This window comes from Oryctolagus cuniculus, chromosome 4, assembly GCF_964237555.1.
Source record: "Oryctolagus cuniculus chromosome 4, mOryCun1.1, whole genome shotgun sequence".
Taxonomy (NCBI): domain Eukaryota; kingdom Metazoa; phylum Chordata; class Mammalia; order Lagomorpha; family Leporidae; genus Oryctolagus; species Oryctolagus cuniculus.
This window is the reverse complement of record NC_091435.1, coordinates 21,279,699-21,307,215: the sequence shown is the minus strand read 5'-3', so window position 1 is coordinate 21,307,215 and position 27,517 is coordinate 21,279,699.

Here is a 27,517-nt window from a genome sequence, read left to right as displayed (position 1 = left end):
GTTCTTCCTTCCCAATTTGTATCCCTTTAATTACTTTTTCTTGCCTAATAGCTCTGGCTAGAACTTCCAGAACTATATTGAATAGCAGTGGTGAGAGTGGGCATCCCTGTCTGGTTCCAGATTTCAGTGGAAATGCTTCCAACTTTTCCCCATTCAATAGGATGTTGGCTGTGGGTTTTTCATAGATTGCTTTGATTGTATTGAGGAATGTTCCTTCCAAACCCAGTTTGCTTAGAGTTTTCATCATGAACGGGTGTTGTATTTTATCAAATGCTTTCTCGGCATCTATTGAGATAATCATATGGTTTTTCTTCTGCAGTCTGTTAATGTGGTGTATCACATTGATTGTCTTGCGCACATTAAACCATCCCTGCATACCAGGGATAAATCCCACTTGGTCTGGGTGGATGATCTTTCTGATGTGTTGTTGCATTCTATTGGCGAGAATTTTATTGAGGATTTTTGCATCTATGTTCATCAGGGATATTGGTCTGTAATTCTCTTTCAGTGCTGCATCTTTCTCTGGCTTAGGAATTAAGGTGATGCTGGCTTCATAGAAAGAATTTGGGAGGACTCCCTCTTCTTCGATTGTTCTGAATAGTTTGAGAAGAATTGGAGTTAGTTCTTCTTTAAACGTCTGGTAGAATTCAGCAGTGAATCCATCTGGTCTTGGGCTTTTCTTTGTTGGGAGGGCCTTTATTACTGTTTCAATTTCTGTCTCAGTTATGGGTCTGTTTAGGTTTTCGATGTCTTCCTGGTTCAATTTAGGCAGGTTGCATGTGTCCAGGAATCTATCCATTTCTGATAGGTTTCCCTGTTTGCTGGCATACAAGTCCTTGTAGTAATTTCTGATGATTCTTTTTATTTCTGTGGTGTCTGTTGTTACATTTCCTTTTTCATCTCTGATTTTATTGATTTGGGTCTTTTCTTTTTTTAGTTAGTTGGGCCAATGGGGTGTCAATTTTGTTTATTTTTTAAAAAAACCAGCTCTTCGTTTGGCTGATATTTTGTAATGTTTTTCTTGATTCAATCCTGTTGATTTCTTCTCTGATTTTAATGATTCCTCTTCTCCTACTAGATTTGGGTCTGATTTGCTGTAGGTTTTCTAGATCCTTGAGGTGAATTGAAAGCTCATCTATTTGGTGTCTTTCCAATTTCTTGATGTAGGCACCTATTGATATAAACTTTCCTCTTAACACTGCTTTTGCTGTGTCCCATAAGTTTTGGTATGTTGTGCTGTTATCCTCATTTACTTCCAGAAAGTTTTTGATTTCTCTCTTGATTTCTTCTATGACCCATTGTTCATTCAGGAGCATGTTGTTCAATCTCCATGTGTTTGCGTATGCTCTAGGGATTCCTGAGTTACTAATTTCCAACTTCATTCCTTTATGGTCTGAGAAGCTACATGGTATGATTCTAATTCTTTTGAATTTGCTGAGACTTGCTTTATGGCCTAGTATGTGGTCAATCCTAGAGAAGCTTCCATGTACTGCTGAGAAGAATGTAAAATCTTTAGCTGTAGGATTGAAAGTTCTGTATATATCTGTTAGATCCATTTGGGCTATAGTGTCGTTTAAATCTACTGTATCCTTGTTGATCTTCTGACCGGATGATCTGTCTATTTCTGAGAGTGGAGTATTGAAGTCCCCCAGTACTACTGTATTGGGGTCTAAGTCTCCCTTTAAGTCCGTTAATAAATCTTTTAGATAAACTGGTGCCCTGTAGTTAGGTGCATATACATTGATAATTGTTATATCTTCCTGTTGAATTGATCCCTTAATCATGATATAGTGTCCCTCTTTGTCTCTCTTAACAGTTTTTGTGGTAAAGTTTATGTTGTCCGATATTAAGATGGCTACGCCCGCTCTTTTTTCATTTCTGTTGGCATGGTATATCTTTTTCCAGCCTTTCACTTTCAGTCTGTATGGATCTTTGTTGGAAAGATGTGTTTCTTGTAAGCAGCATATAGATGGGTTTTGTTCCTTAACCCAATCAGCCAATTGGTGTCTTTTAACTGGACAGTTCAGGCCATTCACATTCAATGTGACTAATGATAAGTGGTAACTTTGCCCTGCCATTTGCCAAAGATAAGTTCTAATATATGCTTTGAATTCCCTGTGATCTTTTGCTGTGAGCTTTCCTTCCTTGGTTTCCTTCCTTTACCTTCTTTCATATTGATGACCGTGTTTTTGTGTTTCTGTGTGTAACACATCTTTAAGCATCTTTTGCAGGGCTGGACGAGTGGCAACAAATTCTTTCGATTTCTGTTTGCAATGAAAAGTCTTTATTTCACCTTCATTCACAAATGATAGCTTTGCAGGATATAATATTCTGGGCTGGCAGTTGTTCTCTCTTAGTACCTGGGCTATATCTCGCCATTCCCTCCTAGCTTGTAGAGTTTCTGATGAGAAGTCAGCTGTGAGTCTGATTGGAGATCCTCTGAGAGTAATCTGACGTTTCTCTCTTGCACATTTTAGGATCTTTTCTTTATGTTTCACTGTGGAGAGTTTAATTACAACGTGTCGTGGTGAGGATCTCTTTTGGTCGTGTTTATTAGGGGTTCTGTGGGCTTCCTGTACTAGGATTTCTCTGTCCTTCTCCAAACCTGGGAAATTTTCTGCTAATATCTCACTAAAAAGGCCTTCTAATCCTTTCTCCCTCTCCATGCCTTCAGGAACTCCTAGAACCCGAATGTTGGGTTTTTTAATAGTATCCTGAAGATTCCCGACAATATGTTTCAGATTTCTAATTTCCTCTTCTTTTCTTTGGTCTGACTGTATCCTTTCCTGTTCTCTGTCTTCTAAGTCCGATATTCTCTCTTCTGCTTCACCCATTCTGTTTGTAAGGCTCTCTATTGTGTTTTTCATTTGATCTATTGAATTCTTCACTTCAGTCACTATCCCAGTTTCCTGTTGTACTAGTTGTTTCGTTTCATTTTGATTCCTCCTTAATATTTCATTTTCACGAGAGAGATTTTCTATCTTGTCCATTAAGGATTTGTGTAGTTCCAGAATTTGTTTTTGAGAACTTCTTAATGTTCTTATCAATTTTTGGAGATCTGCTTCTTGCATTTCTTCTATGTCATCATCTTCATAATCTTGAATTGGGGTGTCTTTTTCATTTGAGGGCGTCATGGTGACTTCCTTGTTTTTATTACCTTGGTTTTTGCGTTTGTTATTTGGCATATTGGAGATATTTGGTTTCTTCACTGTGGTGCTTTTTCTTGTTATACTATGACTCTAGATTAAGTGGACTATCTGTTTTTGATGGAGCCTTAGGGCTTGAGATGGGTGTGGCCTGAGAGCTCTGTTTGGTGTGCCAAAGGTGACACTCCCAGGTTAGGGGTGGTAAATCTCTCTCTCTCTCTCTCTTTTTTTTTTTTTTTTTTTGATTCAAAAGGGAAGTAATTCCTCACAGCTGAATGAAGTTGGAGGTAGTTAGCAGGCAAATGATATACCCACAGGAGCCAGAGATCGGAAGCTCTTTCCCAAGATCCCCACAGGGAATCTGTTCGGCCCTCAGAGTGGGCTCAAATTCTCCTTCAGCCTCCCACTGGGTTGCCAAAGTTACGGAACTGTAGCGTCTCTGGAGAGTACTCACGTGAATTCCGTGAGTTCTCTCCCCCACCGTCTCTTTTTTCACAGTCTCAGTTCAGTAGCACCACAAATTTACTAGGTCCTAATCTCCTGTTAATTCGCCCCACCCAGAGTCAGGTTTTTCTGCTAGGCTCAGGTCCGGTGCAGACCTGAGGTCGCTCTGCTTATGACGTATGTCCAAGATGGCACCTGCTCTTTGTCTTGCTCGCCCTTGAGAGGTGAGCGGAGAGAGAGAAACCCGTGTCCATACCAGTCACCTTTTTTTTTTTTCCCTCTCTCTCTCTTCCAGTTAGCTTGGTGAAGTCCCCCCCGCCCCGGGGGTCGTTCCCTCTAGTCTCCTCTCTCCGCTTGCCTGCCGGTGTCTCGGGCTATTGAGGTTCGGCTCACCTCGCGTTCCAGCGCTGGTGTGTTGAGTCTGCCGCTGATGTCCCAAACTGTGGGCTCCCACGCTGTCCACGCAGGTCCGCTGTGAGTCACGCGTTCCGGAAGAGTTTCTTCTGCTGTTTCCTCCCCTACTCTTCCTTGAACCTGCAGTATCTCCACTTTTATTAAACTATCTCTCCCCAGACTATCAGTGTGCTCCCTTCCTATTCCGCCATCTTGCCGGGAGTTCCACTCTTTGTAAATATTTTAATTCTTGTTCATATATCTTCCTCTTGAATAGTAATTCTGAAATTTCAACTTGGATCAGTATCACCCAGATGATCTGTTAAAACAGAAATGACCAGACTCCAGACTCAAGTGATCTGACACAAGTGCTCTGCAGTAGGCTCAAAGATTTGGATTTCTAACAAGTTCCTGTGTGATTCTGGACCTGCAAAATCAGGAGACCACTGCATTATGATACAACTGGAAAAGTGCCTTGTAGTTCTCAGGACTGAAGAAATATAGATGACCTAGACTCCAGCAAAGACTTCCTGGATACAAGACTGAGGGTACAATGCACAACAGAAAGAAGTTGTAAACTGGGTTTCAATAAAATTAGATTTTTGTACTCTACAAAATCCTTTGTCAAGAGAATTGGAGTACAATTCAGAAACTGGGAAAAAATGAAGGTAAAAGTCTTATCTGATAAAGTACTATTTTCCAATGCAAACCACACACTGCACTCAACAGCCAACCAACCCAGTTAAGAAATAGGCCAACGAACTTAACAGGCATCTCATTATAGATTGTATATAGATGACAAGAGTATGAAAATATGTTCCATATCATACCTCATCAAGGAAGTACAAGTTGAAATCATAATGGCATAAAACCACACATTAGAATTCCAGAATCATGATAGCCACTTCTGAAGGCAGTTTGGAGTTCCTAACAAAATTAAATATATTCTTACAGTATAATTCAGCTATTTTGTTCTGTGCTGTTTTTATAAAGTAAATGGAAATTGATATCCATACAAAAACTTGCATAAAAATGTTTACAGCAGTTTTATTCAAAATAGCTAAACCTCAAAGCAACCAAGATCTCCTTCAGTAGATGAATGAATAGACAAACTATGGCACATCAATGCAATTGAATATTATTGGCTGCTAAAAAGAAATGGGTTATGAAATAATGAAAATAACTAGAAGAAATCCAATTGCACACTCTTTAGTGAAATGCAAAATCTGAAAATATTACATACTGTGTAATTCCAACAATATGATGTTATGGGGAAGCCAACCTATGGAGACAGTGTAAAGATGGATGGTTTCCAGAGCTTTTAGGAACAGGGGGAGGGGTGCATAGACAGAAGATAGTATTTTTAGGGCACTGAAAATATTCTGTGTGATACTACCATATTTCAATCTTATTCATTCCATGAAGGATATATTCCAAAACTCCCAGAGGAGGTGCATATTAAGATTATCTGCCTGAAACCAAAGCTAGAACAGAACCTTATTTATTGTTTATATGTATAGATATATATACACATATACATACTATTCATATATATATATACACATACTGTTTATATATATTTACACATACACATACTGTTTATATATATTTACACATACACATACTATTTATATATACACATATACATATACACATTATATACATTTGCATGATAAAATTTCATTTGTAGGTCAAACTTAATAAAATATTAAAATATTAACCAACAAGAATAAAATAGAATGATATAAAGAAATAGTATAATAGTCGTATGAATATGTTATGTCTCTGAAAAGATCTTAGTGAACTATACTGGATTTTGGAGCAAGATTGAATTTATGTAAGTGAATTCATGGGAAACAAAACTGTGGGAAAGAGGGTATTGCTTTTTAATGTAGATATGTGTCCTAATTCATTTATCAAACCTGCACATCATGTGACAATAAAAGTAAAACCTAAACTAAACTGCAGAGTCTAGGATATAACCCTATGTCAATGTTATGTCATCCTTTAAGATGAACACACCACGCTGGTGAAGAATGCTGATAAAGGGGGAAGCTGTGTATTTGGGGAGGCAGAAGGTACATGGGAAATTTACCTTCTGGTAATTTTTCTGTGAATGGAAGATTTCTCTAAAATATCTATTTAAAAAGAAGTGTAACTATTCTTTAAAAAAGGTAACTAACTTTTAAAACATCAAGATAATTCAATACATTGAAACACAATGATGAATTGTCAAATCTGAAAATAACTCATCTTATGACATAGTTGAAAATATGGAGTCCTCAAAGAAAAACAGACCCAAATATTGCATATTAATTATAAAAATCTTGGACAATTTATAAAATAATCTAAGAAAACAAATGAGTAAATGGTTAAATATCAGTGATATACAGTGGAGTCTTGGTGTTTGTTTTGCTTATTCACTTTCTTTTTTTTTTTTTGGACAGGCAGAGTGGACAGAGAGAGAGAGAAACAGAGAGAAAGGTTTTCCTTTTTGCCGTTGGTTCACCCTCCAATGGCCGCCGCGGCCGGCGCACTGCAGCCAGGGCACCACGCTGATCCGATGGCAGGAGCCAGGTGCTTCTCCTGGTCTCCCATGCGAGAGCAGGGCCCAAGTACTTGGCCATCCTCCACTGCACTCCCGAGCCATAGCAGAGAACTGGCCTGGAAGAGGGGCAACCGGGACAGAATCTGGCGCCCCAACCAGGACTAGAAGCCGGTGTGCCGGTGCCGCAGGTGGAGGATTAGCCTATTGAGCTGAGGTGCCGGCCTCGAAGTGTCTCGAGGACACAGATCAGGTTTGATGCTCTCTCAAAAACATGCTCAGAATACTACAATTATTTGATATGTCTGACAGCTCCCTGGAATCCCTCACTTGCAAGATTTATTTTTGACCTTGTATAGACATCACGTAATATCAAATTCCCCTTCTTTTTTTACTATTCATTTGATGACAGCTTTTTAAAAAATATTTTTAAAAATTTTTGAAAGGCAGAGGCAGGTAGACAGAGACAGAAAGAGATATCTCATCTATTGGTTTACTCCTTAAATGTCTGCAATGGCCATACATGAGCCGGGACAAAACCAGAACATGGAAACCAATTCAGATCACCCATGTGGATGATATGAATCCAATAGCTTGAGTCACCAATGCTTCCTCCCAGGCTGCATATCTGCAGGGGCCTGGAGTCCAGGGCCAGAGGTCTATGGAATCCACGTACTCGAATAGGGAAGCACCTTAACCAGTACACCAAATGCCTGTCCCGTGACTGATGACAGCTTTAAGTCTCACCTCTACCTCTTTATCTCCACATCTGGAAAACTGATAAGAAAGCCTCGGTGGCTCCTCTTTTGATATCTTGGAGAGTTTCAAACCATGCAAGCCATGAATATATGTTTTTGCACCAGCCCTACTGCCATATAGCAATAAAAAAGCAAACTGTGTCTACTATTCTATTTTTATCAAGCCATTTTTGGAAGAAATTGAGAGGCCTGCCCCAATATCTTCATATAGCATCAATAATGCAAATGACCAGATTTTGATACTCTTTTGTGAATGTTTAAAGCATCATCCATCTTGACATCTATAACAATCTGGGTGAGAAATCATATTATTTTGCTGAATGGTCTAAGTGAGTCATCCTGATAGCGGGATGTATGGGGAATGAGTAACCACAGGGGTCATTCTGCTCCTGCTTTGGCCAGCTAACTGGTCTTGCTACTTGCTGAGAGTATATTCTTTTAGTGACAATCTCATGCTACCTTTGTCAAATTCTGAAAACCTTGTTATATAATTAAAGTTATCAACACCAGAAATTTTGTTAATTAGCATTAGGGACAGAACTATAGGAATACAACCTCCTTAAAGTGGTTGTGGTCTTAAGTCTTAGTCTAGACATATCTATGTGTGCTTGAGTGAGTCACATGTTTCAATTCCAACATAAGTCATGAATGACAGTAAGTTCAAGGTAAAGCCTAATATACTTGGTGATCCATGTGCCTTTTGTGTGATATTATATATATGGAGAACATATTTAAATTACTGAGATCTGTGATCCTAAATAATGATTGCAGAGTAGGATCCTTGGGAATACTGCTGTTGTTTATGCAAGCTCTGTTGAGACAAAAATCATGGTCCTCAAGATTATAGGAAAGTACATTCATGCACTCTGAAGACAGATTCTTAAGTTCAGATCCTTAAATCCCACAAAGCAACCATTGCCATGAATAATTGCCATGATGGCCACACATTATCTGTAGACATGTGCTGAAAGCAAATGGCCTCACTTGTCTCATGCTATAAACTATTAGAAAATAATTGCAGACTGGCGCCGTGGCTCACTAGGCTAATCCTCCACAATGCAGCACCAGCACACCAGGTTCTAGTCCCAGTCGGGGCGCCAGATTCTGTCCCAGTTGCCCCTCTTCCAGGCCAGCTCTCTGCTGTGGCCAGGGAGTGCAGTGGAGGATGGTCTAAGTGCTTGGGCCCTGCACCCCAATGGAGACCAGGAGAAGCACCTGGCTCCTGCCTTTGGATCAGCGTGGTGCGCCGGCCACAGCGGCCATTGGAGGGTGAACCAATGGTAAAGGAAGACCTTTCTCTCTGTCTCTCTCTCTCTCTCTCTGTCCACTCTGCCTGTCAAAAAGAAAAAAAAAAAGAAAAAAAAATGAAAAAAAATTGTTTGCCAAGAAGGGATCTTCAGAAACACAGGCACTGGGCCTCTGACCCTATCTACCCAGCATGTGTGTGTGTGTGTGTTTGTGTGTGTGTGTACCTTGGGTCATGGAACCAGTACCATGCAAGCTAAGCATCACATAGCTGTTGAAGACTCTGATATGAGATTTAGCCAGAATATGCCATATTCATGCAAGTGAAGGCATGGACACTTTTCCTATTCTTAGTTTCTCACAGATACCATGCTGCTGAAGGATATCATCCTTCTGTCAGATATCTGGGCTACCCAGCAGAATTTGGAATCTCTGAGTCAATGAGAGTAGAAGGTAATGCCCTTGACATTTGGAATTCTCGGTATTACATATGATGAATACAGTGCAAAGCTACTGATTTTCACTTCTTGACTAGGACATCCTTGTTGAAAGAAAAAATCCTGTGCTCAGTTCGATTGACCAAACTGCAGACCATCATCTTAACACTGGATGCTAGAATACAGCTAGCCTCAGCTACGCATTTTTACTGAATCTTAAACCATTATCAGTGGCTCATTTGCCTGGTCAAGTCCATGACAGTAACAATTCTTTATTGACAAATATTGCCTTAGGAATCTCTTGAATTACAGGTACTCAAACTATAACCCAAGGTCACACATGTCTCTATATACTAAAGCTTTAGTATAGGTCCTCACCTCTTTAATGCCTTCAGATATTCAGACATTGGAAACAGTGTTGGGGAAATTTTGTTTTGAATTTTTATGTCTCTTTCTTTAATAAATGGTTTATTATATTTTTTTTCTTTTTTAAAGTAAGAGGGTGTTTCCTCTGTTAAGTGTCATTTTGCTTCTTTTTAAAAATAAGTTTAAAATGTATTTTTATTCAATTGAAAGCCATGTAGAGAGAAAGAAAGTATATATGAAAGAGAGAGAGGGCAGAGAGAGATAGAGATAGAGAGTTTGAGAGAGAGAGAGAGAGAGAGATGATAGAGATAGGCTGGTGCCATGGCTCACTAGGCTAATCCTCCACCTGTAGCACTGGCACCTCAGGTTCTAGTCCCTGTTGCTCCTCTTCCAGTCCAGCTCTCTGCTGTGGCCCAGGAGGGCAGTGGAGGATGGCCCAAGTGCTTGGACCTTGCACCCCCGTGGGAGACCGGGAGGAAGCACCTGGCTCCTGGCTTCAGATCAGCACAGCACACCAGCTGTAGTGGCCATCTGGGGCGTGAACCAATGGAAGGAAGACCTTTCTCTCTCTCTCTCTCTCATTGTCCAACTCTGTCAAAAAAAAAAAAATGAGAGATGATAGAGATATAGAGAGATAGAATGAGAGAGAGAGAGAGATTCCATCATCTAATTTGCCTCCCAAATATGTGCAATGGCTGGGGATGGGCCAGGCCAAAGTCGGGAGCCTAGAACTCAATCCAGGTCTCTCATATGAACAAACAGTCATCCTCAATGTCATTTAGTTTCTATTCATTAAGAACTACAAGGGTAGGTGTTTGATGAATGGTTAAGGTACTGCTTAGGATGGTTGCATCCCATATCAGAGAGCCTGAATTCAGTACCGAGATTCACTTTTGATTCTAGCTTCCTGTTAATACACATCCTAGGAGGCAGTGGACGATGGTCCAAGTACTTGGGTCCCTGTCATGCACCTGGGAGACTCAGATTGAGTTCTTTGTTCTTGGCTTTGACTTGACCAGCTCTAGCTATTTTAAGCATTTGTGAAGTGAATCAGCAGATAGGAGCTCATTCTCTCACTTTCTTTCCAATTTTCATGTCACTAAATAATGATTTAAAAAAAAAACTGTGGTATTCTAACATTAATGCAGATTTCCTAATCTTTGAACAATGCAACACAGAGCAATAGACAAAGACTAAGAGAGGTTTAACTTCTGGATTATCTTTGTCTTGAGCATTTTCCTAAAAAGCTTAAATTAGTGATGGTAAAGATAGCAAACATTTATAATACTTTCTTCCTTGATCAGAGTATGCCTGCCATCTTTGCAGAATCACCTTTATTTTAGAATTTTCTCTTAATAATTGTCGAATGTTTTATACCAAAATTAAGCTGCCTTGTTTATTTTTTCAAACTTTTAATTATTCTCAAAGAATGAAGTGAACCACCCAGTATTCCATGAATTTTGGCCTATGTTTTGCTTTATGCAATACTGAGATGAATTAGCACAGAATTTTAAAAAGTAATGTTCAAGGAAAAGATATTGGGTTTTATTGCAGGCAATAAAATGACAGAATAGTTACTTTAATTACAATAATTCAAATAAGTATTATTCAGCCTTCATATGTGAATACCACGCTTAAGTAATTATCATCACTTCATCAACCTTAAAATACCTGGAAACCTAATTAACTTACACTTCTGTATCGTGATAGAGAAGAATCTGTTAACAACTTAATAAAGATAGCTTTTATATTTAAAATGAATCATATTAGAGAAATGCTGTATTCAGTTTCCCATCTTCAATGTCTTATTAAAATTTCTTAATGAAAAAGTATATAAATATATAATTAGTAATTTTATATATATTTTAATACTGTATGCATGTACATACATTAGCATCACATATACATGCATGGTATTTTTGCCAGCTACTATATAATTGCAGAATCATCAAAGTGAAAATTATGCGGTTTATTTCCATTTAAATTAATTTATAGGCTTTATCTCAAAACTGAAATAACAATATATGTCTTAAATAAGTAACTTATTTCTCTGCACATTTTAGTGTCGTTTTACCATTTTTAATCAAATGAAATTCTATAAAAGGAAACTCATTTTTCTTTGTTCTAAAACTTGATTAATCTTATTTGCAGCTTGACTAGATAAATCTGGAGGATATTTAATGAAGGTCTTCTAAATTCCACTAAGCAAATCAAATTAATTGACAAGATTTAGCTGAGTATTTATGAAGTATTATGAAAAACTCCAGTTTCATATTTTAAGATATTTGTTGGGGCTGGCGCTATGGGGCAGTGGGTTAAAGCCCTGGCCTGAGGCGCTGGCATCCCAAATGAGTGCCGGTTCTAGTCCCGGCTGCTCCTCTTCCAATCCAGCTCTTTGCTGTGGCCCGGGAAAGCAGTAGAAGATGGCCCAAGTGCTTGGGCCCCTGCACCTGTGTGAAAGACCCGGAGGAAGCTCCTGGCTCCTGGCTTCTGATCAATGCAGCTCCAGCTGTTGCAGCCATCTGGGGAGTGAACCAGCAGATGGAAGACCTCTCTCTCTGTCTTTACCTCTCACTGTAACTCTGTCTTTCAAATAAATAAAATAAATCTTTAAAAAAAAGATATTTGTTTAAGCAATAGACATTTACCCCTTGTTAAGTTAGCAGATACATTTGAAAACTCCTAATTAATATAATAGTTATACACTCAGTTATCTCCTGTAATTACTGTATTGAACAAATTTACTAACATCAGAGCAATCAGAAAGAAAGGACTAGCTAAATTAAAATCCCCTCATTATGGATAGGAAAGCATTTTTTCCAAATTTTCATATAATGCATAAAAAATACATTTACTAATCTTTCATCACTTGAGTAAAACTGCATTTTTGTGATGAAATGTAGGTGCCATTTCAGTTTTCCGATGCAGCAATTATTAAACATGTTCTCCCTTATGATGTAAAAGCAAATTGTGAATACATTGATTCTCATACCTTTAAGAATATAGTTGGTATTGTTCCTGTCATTCTATATGACTCATTAATTTGTCTTAATAATTGAAAAAGTCTAGCTTCTTATTGCTATTAAATAAATGATACAAATTAGATATGAATTTTGAAACATTAAGGAATGGATTATAAACATTTTTAAATTATAGTACATATCCTTAGTGATCTTTTGTAAAATACCCTTTCTGAAGTCAAACATTTTTGAAGGTGATTGCTTGCCACTTTATATGGATGAAATGTGTCCCACCAATATGTGTATGTTGAAGCCCTCATCCTCAATGTGATGGTATTTAAATAGGGCCTTTAGGAGGTCATTAGGTTTAGATAAGGATATGATGGTGGAGCCGCAATGATGGGGTCATTACCCTTTTAACAAGAGGATCCTATAGCTTTCCCTCCTTACCATGTAAGTGTAAAGGGGTGGCCTTCCATAAACTCTTAAGTGGGCCCTTCACCAATAACTTAACAATCCACACCCTGACTGTGGACCGGCAGTCTCCAGATCTGTAAGAAATAGCTGTTGGTTAAACCACTCAGTCAACAGCACTTGGCTATAGCACCTGAACTAAGACACCATTCATTCATAAGCATCCCCTTCAAAACTAATTTGAAAACTTTGTTCCCAATTCCTTAAAATTATTATTAGCTGGAATCTATTTTTCACAAATGAGCAACTGAAGTATCACACAATGATGGTTACAGAAAGTGATTTTTTGGTAACATTAAAATGCCCATTCTCTGGAAGTTTGGCTATATCCTGGTGAAATTACAAGAAGTTTTATTAAAACAAGTTGTTATGCTTTTCTTTCAAAATAATAAAATAGAAAAATTATAAAATTAATAAGATTTTTAAATGACAGTTTAATTATATCAACTTAAATTTATTGGTGTTTTTAAAATGTCCTTAAAAGTTAATTTAGCTGTTTATTTATATAACAAAAGCTATAATCATACAGAGCTTGATTCCAAAATAGCACATTAGTCGTAGATATAAGCTTACTGTGAAGTCCGAAATATTTTTTCCCAAGAATACTTTATTAATGGCAAATTGAATGGAGATCACTTAACACTATCTATGTTCTAATTCTGGAATGTGATTAAGCTAAGGATAATGAAAAGGAGAGATTATCATCAGGTGAGCCCTAAATATAATCCTAAGTAGTTTTCTTAAAGATTTATTTATTTATTTAATTCAGAGTTAGAGAGAAAGAGAGAAAGAGGGGGAGAGAGAGAGAGAGAGAGGTCTCCCAAAAACTGGTTCATTCCCCAGATGACCTCAGTGATTGGGGATGGGTTAGGCCAAGGTGAGGACCAGGAGCTTCACCCAGGTGTCCCACATGGGTGGCAGGTGCCCAAACACTTGGCCCATAGCAGGGAGCTGAATTGAAAGTAAAGCAGCTAGGAAATGAACTGGTGCCCTTTGGGAATGCTGGCATCCCAGGTGGCACCTTTACATGCTATGCCACAACACAAGTATTTTTTAGAAGAGGGAAGCAGAGGTAGAATTGACAAGTAGGAAAGACAGCAACATCACAGGAAGAGAGGGAAGGAATGCTACACCCTTGACTCAGAAGATGGAGGGAGGGTCTTGAGCCAAATAATGCAGCTCTCATGCAGTAAAAGGGAAGCAATGCATTTTGCCCTGGAGCTGTGGACAGGACTCAGCCTTGCCAACAGGTGGATTTCAGTCTCACAGCACTCAATTCTAACTTCTGGCAACCAGCACTGTAAAAGAGTAAGTTCCTGTTGTTTTAAGCTACCCAAATTTTAGTTATTTGCAGCAGTAGCCTTAGGAGACTGATATAATATTGTTAAATTAGTCATGCTCCATTGTAGATATATGAATACATTAAAATTTTAAGTCTAAAAGTTTTCTGACCAATCAAGCAAAAATCTGGAGGTACATATGTGATTTTCTTACTTATCCTCATCAAGACAGAATGTGTTTTCAAATGATTTACGTATTTGACAAATCTGAAATCCACTTCCATAAAGTGTGTGTGTGTGTTTATACACACATACAAGCCTGCTGATCAGTGGTAAAGATGCTTAAATACATATCTGTGCCTCTGGGATTAATTGATTCATTTCAAGAGACATTTTGTAGTGTATGCTGGAAATCATCAGAACCTGGGACAATGTTCACTTAGGTAAAAATGACTTTTTTTTTCCATGACAGAGGTCCTTCTGATGTGTGACACAAAGCACCTAGAAAATATTCAACAATGCATTTCTTTGAATTATTGCATCACCCCAGCACAGTAAATCTCTTTATATTTAGAGTAGTTTCAAGATACTGACAGGTTACTATAGATCCAAAGCTGAAAATTTGTTTACGATTGGAAAAGCATCCATATTACTCATTTTAAGAACACTATTAGGGTACACATAAGATCTAAGTTCTTTTTCTCTTCTCTAATTGTAGTATTAGATCTATTCCTAGCCCAACAGCATTTATTTATTGAGTGCTTACTCTGTCAGGCATTACTGAAAAATTCATACTCACTTTAATTTATCTCATAATATCAGTGGTATAATTCCAGTGGTGGTTATGCCACAATTGCAATTTTACTTGCGGGAAAACTGAGGAGCAGAGACATTACAATATCTTGCCCAAGGATGTATACATAATACACAGAATAGCAATTTATTTGTAAAAGCAGAGTTCTTAAGCACACTGCATTATACTTATAAAACATTCAAAACGTTAGTCTTATATATAAGAGAGACAAGATTTAGTAGAATAAGGTGTGTGATTTTTACTTATAGATTACTAAATTTAATTTGGAATCTACGTATACATACACATGTCCAGCAAGCATATGAACAATAGACGCATAGACCCCCCTTTAAAGATATGATTTTTAAAAATACAGCTTAATTAATTGAAATATTTAACTTGATTTATCTTTTTAAAAATATTTTTTATTTGCGAGGCATAGAGAGACAGAAAAACAGGGAAAGAGAAATTTCATCTACTTATTCCCAGAAGTCCTCAATGGCTGGGACTGGGCTAGGGCCAGAGCCAGGAGCTGGGAATGCAATTATGTGAACCACAAGTGCTGTCTCCAGGAGTCTACATTGCCAGGATGTAGAATTCAGGAACCAGATCCAGGACTTAAAGCTAGAAACTCTGATATAGGACATAGGTGTTTCAATTTCTAGACTAAACCTATGCTCTCAAAACTTTAAACATAGTACTGCAACAATACTTTTTGCAGAAGCTAAATATCTATCTTTCAAATTGTCTAAACACCTGTGGGTTGACGTAGTTCATAAAATATAGTAAATATTCTGTTTAATAAAAAAATACATGTACCAGCTGAAAGAGTCAGATTGAGATCCGTTGGGCAATGAGTACAGATGTACCTCACTTCTAAATGGTATCATTTGTTGAGAACATCTATGCACTCCAACAATTGAAAATTTTTTTTATATTTCATGAGATCTACTTTGGCTCTACAGAACTATTGAAAACAAGATGATTTTCTACTATCAAGTTAAGTTTTTCCAAGCATGCTTACCCCTAGGCTTTCAGTATTGCTGGCTAAGGAGTAGGGATGGTAGGCTGAGTTGTTCATTGCTCCTAATGTCCCTTCTATGTGGAAGGGTTTCCATCAGTTTAACATTCTAAGTATCTTTCTGTCACCTTGCTTACTCTCCCTATATTTTTCCCCTTTCTTTTTTCCTTTAGTTCAAATCAATTCAAACATGGCATATCTCTTCACTTGGTAAATGGCCAATACCTGTGTGGTGGTCACTATGGCTTGAATATTTTCCCCCAGTAGTCATGCAGAAATTAAGTCCCCAAAGTCTTATGTTAAGAGTATCAAGAGGGTAGAAATAACTCAATTATGCTTTTTGCAGGTCTGCTATTCACAGATTATATTGAAGCTGATAATTAGGATGAGATCCCCCTGAATATGGATCCTACTGACTTTAAAAGGACACACACACACACACACAGAGAGAGAGAGAGAGAGATTCACATAGACATAGACACATATTCCTTTCGTTTTGACATATGATGCCCTGTACCATCTTATGCCTCTGCCAGCAAGACCATCATCACCAAAGCCTGAATCCACTAGCACAAATATTAGATAAATATACTCTATATCCCAGACATCAGAAATACATTAAGCCCTTTCATCCACACACAAATAAATTAATCAGGGAAAGTTACAATTGCAATTTCCAAAACGTTCATTGTCTTTAGAACAAACAATACCTGAAGAAGCTGGCTGGAATCTTTTTTATTAGAACAGAAAAAAAAGAAAAAATGCATATGCCAATCTTACTATACAGCAGCAGATAAGATAATCATTAAAAAAAGAAATGCAGAGGGACTGGCACTGTGGCACAGTAGGCTAAGTCTCCACCCGAGGCACAGACATTTCCCATCGGCCCTTCTTCTGATCCAACTCTCTGCTATGGTCTCAGAAAGCAGTGGAAGATGGCCCAAGTGCTTGGGCACCCACATGGGACACCCAGAAAAAGCTCCTGGCTCCTGGCTTCGGATTGGTTCATTTCCAGCTGTTGCAGTCATTGGGGAGTGAACCAGCAGATGGAAGATGGAAGACAGTTCTCTCTGATTCTCCCTCTCTGTAACTCTCTATTTCTCTCAGAAAGAAAGAAAGAGAGAGAGAGAGAGAGAGAGAGGAAGGAAGGAAGGAAGGAAGGAAGGAAGGAAGGAAGGAAGGAAGGAGAGAGGGAGAAGAAAAGAAATGCAGATCGAATACTTGAAGACTCCATCAGAAGAATTTTATATGTTCACATAATCTAATTTTGGATTAAAAACTGTTTAGGAAGAAAGTTACTCAATAGCATTGTGATTTGTTTTTTATTTGTTAGATTTAAAAGCAAGATTTACTAGAGTCAAAGACCTCCAGGCAGAGAAGCATGGAGGGGTACCCCAAGAGAGGAAAACTCAAAGTGCCCAGTGGTAGTTTGGAATTTTAAGCACAATTTTGAAAAAGAAAAAAATGACTATCAAATTGACATTCATTGGTGCCAGCACTGTGGTATAGTGGGTGGGGCCACTGCCTGCAGTTCCGGCATCCAGATGGGCTCCAGTTTAAGGTCCGGCTGCTCCACTTCCGATCTAGTTCTCTGCTATGGCCTGAGAAAGCAGTGGAGAATGGCTCAGGTCCTTAAGTCCCTGCACCCATGCGGGAGACCTGGAGGCAGCTCCATGCTCCTGGCTTCAGATCCAGGCAGCTCTGGCTGTCCTGGCCAACAGGGGAATAAATCAATGGATAGAGGACCTCTCTCTCTTTCTTTCCCTCTCTTTCTTCCTCTCTGTGTAACTATGACTTTCAAATAAATAAATGAATCTTAAAAAAAAAATCATGGGGCCGGCACTGTGGTGCAGTAGGTTAAAGCCCTGGCCCGAAGCACAGGCATCCCATATGGGAGCTGGTTCTAGTCCTGGTTGCTCCTCTTCTGATCCAGCTCTCTGCTATGGCCTGGGAAAGCAGTAGAAGATGGCCCAAGTCCTTGGGCCCCTGCACCCATGTGGAAGACCTGGAGGAGGCTCCTGGCTCCTGGATTTGGATCCGCACAGCTCCAGCCATTGCAGCCATCTGGGGAGTGAACCAGCAGGTGGAAAACCTCTCTTTCTCTCTGCTTCTCCTCTTTCTGTGTAACTCTTTTTTCAAATAAAGTAAATCTTTTTTTTTTTTTTTTAAATGACAGTTACAAATTGAGGATAAAACTCATCCAAAGACTTGATTTACAATCCTTTACTCTATCTGGCTTCCTCATGGTAAAACAAACAAACAAAAAATCCATAAAGGTGGGATAGGTAACTTGTTTTCACAATAAACTGTGAGCTTAGGAGGACTAAATCCCCACTCCCTACCCATTCTCATGGTAAATTTGGAGATTCCTAAAGAAGAAGGGCAGACAATTTGTTCTTGCTAAAGATAACCTTTTGGGAGAAAGTAAGAATTTTACACCCCAAATTCCACTGGGACCACCCTGACTTCCTATTAACCCATCTGGCTCTTCACATTTCTCTCTCAAGAAGAATGGACCCTAACATTTATTAGGGGTGAAATTGGAGATAACCCCCTAAAATTTATAACAGAATGTGGCCCCTTAAAGTTCCCCAGAAATGCTATCTGGGATGCCACATGTGCTATCGGAATTTGGGGTGCCATACGACTTCACCATGAGCTTATTACTAAATCCCCAATATTAATAAGCCCAAGAGGGTTCTTGCCTAATATTTAGAGAAGAATTCTAAATACTGGCACAGATAAATGAGGCAGCATGGTACATTGTAAGCTTTATTTAGTGAGAAACATGCATAGGAAAGTGATCATTAGACTTTTTTTTAACTTTTGTACATTTGTGTCAGTAGCATTTCACATTATCACAACTTAAAGGTACAACAGTACCTTTAATATAATCCAAATAGCCTTTTTAGTTGGTGATTCTACAAGATGGGAGATAGATACTTTGATATCTCCAGGGGACCAACTAGAAATTCCAAGTCCAAAGAATTTGGAACTTTGATTTTTTTGAATGCCTGTCAAAGATTCCAAGAAGGCTTAAAATATAAGGTTGAAATAAGATCCCTTAACATCATGGCATAATGTAGAGCAGATTTGATCACTGTTATAAAGTGATTACTCAAATGTTTTAAAGGAGTATATATTCAAACAAATCATAACTTATTTAAAAAAAAAAAAACTCAGCTGTTTTTTAAACAATTAGAACTAAGCAGAGACATTAAGAGAACAGAATAGATTATTTTAACAGAACACAAAATCTGTGTCTCTGGTCATCCCAAGAATCACAAAGAATAACTTAAGTTACTTAACACATAGAATCATCCCATAACTTGGAACTTTGAACAGAGTCAGAACTAGGGAAAAGAAAATAGCTTACTGGAGCTGACTAGAAAATTGAGTCATCAATTAAACAAAACCATTAAAGGGAGATGCTGCAGTTTGTAAATAGATTGTTAAGACTATTTCAAAATGTTTACTAACACATATGCATTCTATAAACATCATTGCTTTAAGAGAGGATCAGATTCCAGTTATATGTAAAAATCCTCAAATTAAGATAAAATTTTCTAAATAAGATAACACACCAAATTTTAACCTTAGTTATTTTCAAGCAGTGTTGAATTATTTTCATATGGACAATTCATGAAAATGTATGTTAGCAAACCCAAATAGATTTCCATAGAATATAAGGTGCTAAAGAGCACCAAAGTTTACATTTAGACACATTTATTTCATTTGCCCTTATCCAATTTACATTTAGCAATTGCACCTGAATGACTGAAGATGTTGGTATTACATTATACCTCTATTTGAATTAAGTTCAAAATTACAATTGTATGGAATTCTACTACTTTTTATAAAACTCTTGCTATAAACCAGTGACATTAAACCAGAGATTGCAAAATCTACCTTATGGGGTCTGTTATATCTGAATGTTAGCCATCGCAAAGCACACCAGACACCGGAGTAAGGGAAAGGGTTTATTGGGGAACACCCTACAGACCGGAGTGAAGGGGCAGCGAAGGAAAGAGAGGGAGACTGTAAGAGAGAGAGACAGAGAGGAGAAGAGCTAGCAAGAAGATAGAGCAGAGAAGAGGAGATAGGAGAGCAGAGCCAAGAGACCAGAGGAGGAGGCTAGAGAGAGGAACCGAGAGAGAGCAGGAGAGAAGGGCCAAGGGATCACTTACTGACAACAGCAATATCACATGAAAACTTAGAAAGCAGTTTTAACCATTAGATAACAACTTAAGAAAACATTACCAGAAGGTCCAATGCCTTCCATAAATATTAATACATATATTTGGAAACATCTCTTAAATATCTAACATGATGTAGCTTGTTTAACCAGCAAATTTCAGCACAAGCATATAAAATGTTTTTAGTTTTTTCTACCAACAAGTTTAAAACATGTGATACAGAGATTCAGGTCACACGAATTAAAATGTATCTTTGATTAATTTTAGCTGTTTAAATTTATGGACAATCTTTTATCTATAAGCCAATTAAAAATAAAAATAAATTTTCCCATGTAGATATACAATATGTATACACATGTAACATAATAGACCATAGAAGTTTTTTTTTTTAATTTTTTTTTTGACAGGCAGAGTGGACAGTGAGAGAGAGAGACAGAGAGAAAGGTCCTCCTTTGCCGTTGGTTCACCCTCCAATGGCCGCCGTGGCCGGCACACCGTGCTGATCCGATGGCAGGAGCCAGGTGCTTATCCTGGTCTGCCATGGGGTGCATGGCTCAAGCACTTGGGCCATCCTCCACTGTACTCCTGGGCCATAGCAGTTTTAATATCTTTTTTTTTTTTTAATCTAACTTCTGTTTGTAAATTACCAATTGATTTGAATTGCTTTTTGTTTTAGTAATCTCAGCTAACCATACTTTCTCAAAGTTGCTACCTTTAATATATTATTGGCTTCATCTGTTTACAGAGTCATCCCAAAGTACTGAATACAATACATGTGGCTGGAAAAATTCCATCAGAACCTATAGGAGGACAGCTAAACACAGAACCAACAATGCTTTAGTTTTTGAGCAACAAATCTGATATATATAACTGTGGGTGACAAAAGACTTTAAGTTGCCACATTTAAAATTATAAACTCATTAACCAACAAGAGGCACTTGCTTACTTTACACAGTATTTTTGAGAGCACCTGTAGGATTTTACTTTGTAAAATTTTAGGCCTCTGAGGCTTTTTCATTAAGATAACCATCATGTCTAGTAACACAAGATTAGACTTTTTAATTCTCAGACATTTGTATCAGTGTCATTATATATTATAGAAACTTAAAATTTAGCACCACTTCACATCTTGACAGTACTTCTAATATAGTCCAAATAGCCTGATTAGTTGGTGTCTCTACAAGATGAGAGACATAGGTCCTTCGATTTTTTCAGTTGGGCCTGAACTGGAAAAACTGAAGTCCAGAATTTACTGGAAATTTCAGAGTCCAAATTATTTGAAACTTTGATTTTTTGAATGCCTGTCAAGAATGTCAAGAAGGCTCAAAATCCAAAATATCTGGATGAAATAAGATTTAACATTATAGACCAAATTTGATCATTGTTACAAGGTAATTATTTAAATATTTGAAAATAAGCACATATTTAAATAACCCATAGCTCTTAATAAAAATTTCAGCTGTTTTTAAACAATTAGAATTTAACAGACATCAAGAGAATATAATAGATTACTTTAACACATTGCTTTAACAGAGGGATCAGATTTCAATTTTATGTTAGAGGAATAGATTAGTATACTTGTGATGTTTTTCATCTGCCAATGTCCTTGATTTACATTTTGAAATAACCCATTAAAAATTTTCAGAGTAAGATTAAGGTAACACATCAAATTTTATCCTGAGTTACTTTAAACAGTGTTGAACTATTTTCACAGACAGTTTATAAACTAACCTAAATAGTTTTATATAGAATATAACATGTTGAGTATACAAAAGTTTACATTTAGACAATTTATTTTATTTGCCTTTACCCAATTTAAATTAGCAGTTACACCTAAATGACTTAGGATGCTGATATCTTTTTATCTGAATTTAATTTAAATTAAAATTGCATTCATCTAAAACAAGTACTAATTATCCATTGCTGTTTCATTGAGTACTGATTACCCAGAAACCTGTTAAAATAAATTGTAAAATAAGTTCAACAAGTTACAAAGCAGTATTTTTAAAGGTAGATCTAGTTACAGTGGGCCAGGTCCATACAGGAAACCTGCTTTTCCTGTTTTCCTTGCTCAAGATAAAACAAGAGCCATCAAAAGGGTGGGATACCTAATTTGTTTCTCAATAAGCAGGGAGCCCAAAAGGATGGGACCACCATTCCCTTGCTATTCTTATGGTAAGACTATGACAAGAGAGGGACAAAAGACCAGTTGAAAACCATGGAGACAGCCATTCCCAAACTGATAAGACAGAGATAGAGAATGGCTTTGAGGAAAAGTTGAGCAAAGGGCTTCAGATAGGACAGAAGAGGTTGGCACTGCCCCCTGGAATTAGGCAGGAGAGGGGAGATGAGGACACAGCCAGGGCCAGAGCCAATGGTGGATTCTGCTGCGTGGGAGATAATGGTGCCAGAACTTCAGCTGCTGAGGCCTCAGGAGGCGGCTGAGCCAGTGCCTGTAGATTGGAGCAATAAGGAAGTTCATCTGCAGGATAACAGGATCGGGGCAGAAGATAGGATTTTTTGCTCAGGGCTCTGACCCCTAGTGCAAGTCTTGGAGACCAGAAGTACACAGGGGAGGTTTAGTTTGAAGATAGAAAAAGACTTGAACATATGGAATCTCCTTCCATTTTCCCGAACGCTCACCGAAGTGATAAAGGTCCTGAATGATATCAGGGTCAAAGGTACCTTGGAGAGGCCATCCCAGTTGACCGTCAAGGTCATACTTGAGCCACACCCGATTACAGAGAAAGATTAGGTGTCTCCACTTGAGGGCTGGGGCCAATTTGAGAGGGACCATATTACTTAAAAGGCAACCAAGAGGAGAATCAGATGGAACGCGGGAGGAGGAATTTCCCATGGTGACTCAGTAGGTCAGATCGGTGGACAGCAAGCGTCCTTGAAGTCCTGGCCATCTGACTAGGAGAGGAATGGCAGCAGAAGGAAGGGTCATCACCCAAGCGCCCACTGGAGCCCAGGGCCTAGCCTGTAAAGAGGTGAACAGAGATGGAGTCGTCACTCACACCCACTGTTGCCTGGACACAGTGTCTGTAGAGGCTAAAGGCCTTAAGTAGAAGTAGGAGTGGTGGCTAGAGTCCAGTGCTACGACCTTTACGAGAGTAGTCAGGCAAGTATCCGACAGTAGACCACCACTCAGATAGCAGTTGCCATGAGGAATTTTCGTTCCGCGTCTTACCTCAAAATTGGGAAGGCCGGTGTGTGGATGGAGGTCGCAGAGCATTTGGTGGCTTGGAAAGAGTTCTGGAGGTGTGCTTTGTGACCAGCAGAAATCCAGGACCCCAGAGCACTGGAGGATGCTGGATTACCAATATGAGGCTATCCGAGTCATGGCACCAATGTTATATCTTAATGTTAGCCGTCACAAAGCACACTGGACACTGGAGTAAGGGAAAGGGTTTATTGGGGAACACCCTACAGACCAGAGTGAAGGGGCAGTGAAGGAAAAAGAGAAAAAGAGAATATAAGAGAGAGAAACAGAGAGGAGAGGAACTAGCAAGGAGAGAAGATAGAGCAGAGAAGAGGAGAGAGGAGAGCAGAGCCAAGAGACCAGAGGAGGAGGCTAGAGAGAGGAACCCAGAGAGAGCAGGAGAGAAGGGCCAAGAGAGCACGTGTGTAGGAACAGGCCCTTTTAAAACTTTGCCAGAGGGCGGGCAGGGAAGCAGGAGCAGCAAATCCCATTAGGATGGGGGTGGAGCCTGGCTCAGGTGGCTGGGCCATTCAGCCACCTGGCTACAACTGTGCCAGTTTCCTAGCAGGGTCCATAATAAGCATGATTACCCATTGCTATCAGAAGCCTATTAAACCAATTTACAAGACAAGTTTGGCAAGTTACAAAGCAATATTTCTTAAGTCTTCCTAGATTTAAAAGACAGAAATTTCTTTAAACCCAATGTCCAGTTACAATTGAACCAAATTTTCATGTTATTTTCATTGCTATTTACCAAAGACATGTTTTTAGATTCTTATTGAATTTGAGCCTACTTTTCTCTTTACCTAAAGATAAAACACCTTAGGCCAGCAATGCCTAGTCAATAGTCAGCTACTTGGGACTGCTTCTGAAACAAAAGGTTAAGCAGCTGCAAGATGTGTCTCAAGGGTGACTTAATGCTAGGGGCCTTATGCCAGCACAAGAAGTCCACTGGAGATTGTTCACCATTATTTTAGGTTTAATGGGAGAGGGCAACCATCAGAGCAGATGAGCACCACTCCAGAGATTCCTAAAGAGAATCTGATAGGAGGCAGAATAAAGGGCAATGAGCTACAAGGAGGCTCCTGTAAGAGCCCCCAAAGAGGCAGGGTAGAGAGAGAAAAACTGGAGGCCCTGCAAAAAGACAATAACCCTACACTCCAAAACCAAAAACCAATACTGAAAGTGTCTAATCGTGGGGCTGCCAGTCAATCCAGCCTGAGGGATGAGGAGTCAGGTTAGGAGGTGTCTCAAGTTCAAGACTTCATCATCTGGATTAATTTACATATTTTCAATAGCATCTGAAGTTGTAGGGCCTAGATTCTTGCCTAGAAACCCACAGGCAAAATTACAACAATGGGGGCAATTGTCACCTGATAAAAAAATCTCACCTCTACAGAGATTAAAAGCCTCAACAATAGTCAAACAGGGCAACAGAAGGGCCCTATGGCTCACTAAATAGACCCTCCTCTGGAAAAGAATTTAATGCATGTTGGAGCACATGCAGAGAAATAGAGGCAAGAGACCAGATAAGAGAGAGTTCTGTGACAAGTATCAGAGTAGAGAGGCTGGAAATTTTCATAACTCACTTAGGTTAACTTCTCCATCCTCTAGCTTGTAAACAGACTAGGTGGTGGTACAGAAGATGAGGCAGGTGTCAAAGAGATCTCAAAGTAGATGGTTTGCCTCCTGGCTGTAATAAGAGAATAAAGCACCGGGGCTCAATAGGCTAATCCTCCGCCTAGCGGCACCTGCACACGGGGTTCTAGTCCCGGTCAGGGTGCCAGATTCTGTCCCGGTTGCCCCTCCTCCAGGCCAGCTCTCTGCTGTGGCCAGGGAGTGCAGTGGAGGATGGCCCAAGTGCTTGGGCCCTGCACCCCATGGGAGACCAGGAGAAGCACCTGGCTCCTGCCTTCAGATCAGTGTGGTGCGCCGGCTGCAGCACACCAGCCGTGGCGGCCATTGGAGGGTGAACCAACGGCAAAGGAAGACCTTTCTCTCTGTCTCTCTCTCTCACTGTCCACTCTGCCTGTAAAAAAAAAATTAAGAGAATAAAAACAAAAGCATCTTATCTCTCTTGAGTCTGAGACATCTCTCAAAACTCTCTCACTGCCTTTGGCATCCAAACACACACTGAAGTCCACAGGGATGAGAAGGAGGTGAGGATGAATTAGCATGTGTCACCTACTCAGCCTTCCATGCCTGTAGGCTAGGGGTATATATTTATCAGATTAGCACACATAGGTAGTGATTGATCAGTAATCAGTGTGCTATACTGGGCCTCTGCATGGTCAAATATATACTGTAGCTTTGTTCTTATACATAAGGTAAAACATTTGTTCTACGCATCTTAACCTTGAGTTTTATCTAATAGGCCTGATTTCAACAATGAGCCTTCATGGCAAGAGCCTTAGCAAAGGTGTTTTCAAGCTAGAGTTTGGTGAAAGAGTGTCAGTCCTGGTTAGTACCTGGATTGGTGACTACACAGGTGAAGTCACAAAGAAGCATAGTGGGGAAATCAAATTCTCCCCAGAAAACCTGCTTTGAGGTATGAACTATATAGAAGGAACAGACAAAAAGTGACCCAAAAGAAGAGACTGTGGAGAATCCCACAGGGATCTCAAAAAGAGTCACAGATCACCGCTTACTTAAGAAGGAGATGAACTGTGGGAACTCCACAGTAAAACATTGAGTTAAAAAGTTACCACTAGCAACAAAATAAAAGTAAGTAGAGTTATAAGTCAGGATTTGAGGCAATACCTAACGGCTGTTAGGGAGACACTCCTAATCATACCAAAAAGACATCTCTAGTCCATCAGATAACAGTGTGCTACGGACAATACCCTCCTACCCACGCTGACTAGACCGTTCAAACATAAGTAAGGCGGGAACAGTATTAACCAGACTGTTCAACTACAAACAAGGAAAAAACAACATTGATTAGACAACAAATCAGAGGATGGCAAGCTGAAAGACCGCCGAAAAATGAGGATAAAAAGAGAGCTCTTACACCACTCTTCATCCTCTCAGGGGTCATGGCCCGGTGTGTGTGAACCTCTGGATCTCTACACATCCGGACCTGAAGAGGCAGCCCATTACTCTGCATGGAGCAGGGAGCGGCACAAGCCAACCTGCAGAGCTGTCCCTGAGCTGTAATACCCCACTGTCTGTGAGTGTGTGTGTGTGGCCCAGTGTGAGGGAACCTCTGGGTCTCCTCAAACTTGGAGTCAAAGAGGCAGCCCGCTAGCTTTTGCTACCCAGCACAAGGCGATGATGGGATCAAGAGGCCAGCGGAGCTGCTGCATTGCTGCCCTGCCACTGTGCCTGACCAGCCAAGATGCCGCCTCAGCACCTGCCTGGAGTCCTTATCGGCCTGCTGCCAAATCTAACCACACAGCCAGACCAGGCCTCTCAGCAGCAGACCTCTCCAACTTCTCGCCTGGCCGTCCGCCTGGTAACTTTGAGCCTACTGCCCAGAGTGACAGCCTTCCCACAACTTCCTGCCCGTAAGTGACTGATCCGAGATCCGTCTCTGCCGAGACATAGAGCTCTAAACCTTAAACACTAACACTCTTTCTTGTAACCATAATATGAGCCTTAAAAACACAACTTTTACAAATAATATTAGTCATGTGTAATATAATACAACTATACTTTAACCCTATACAAGGTATCCACAAATAATACTGGAGACCTAAATGTACATACACTGTTATAATTAAAGAGCCCTCAAAGTTACTTTAACACTGTTTACTGAGATCTGTCAATTAATAAATAAGTTCAAGTAGTATTTTGATATTAGTATTAATAATATGGATTCCAGTAGCCCTCTAGTCATTAAGGAAGTAGTGTTACTCTGATAGTTAAGTATTATAGTAAGTTAAATAAAAGATAAGTAGTTATGTTAAGCTAAATAGTTAAGCTAAGTAATTACGTTAAACTAAATAGCTAAGTTAAGTAATTAAGTCATGATTAAATAGTGGTGTTAAGTTTATTGAGAATTGTATTAAATAGTATAGATTGATAAGTACATTGATACTAATAAATATATTATCCTCAATAAACATGCTGATAAATAGTGTGATAAAAAACCCCTGGTGTGTAAACAATAAAATCTCTCATTAAAAAAACGGTCTTATGTCCTAGTGTTACTTTCTTCCCCATGACTAACAAGTCATACATCACACTTGCTACTGTCAAGCTATATAACAGCAGGCACTTGCGCCAGTTGGAAGGAAGGTAGAGGTACTAAAG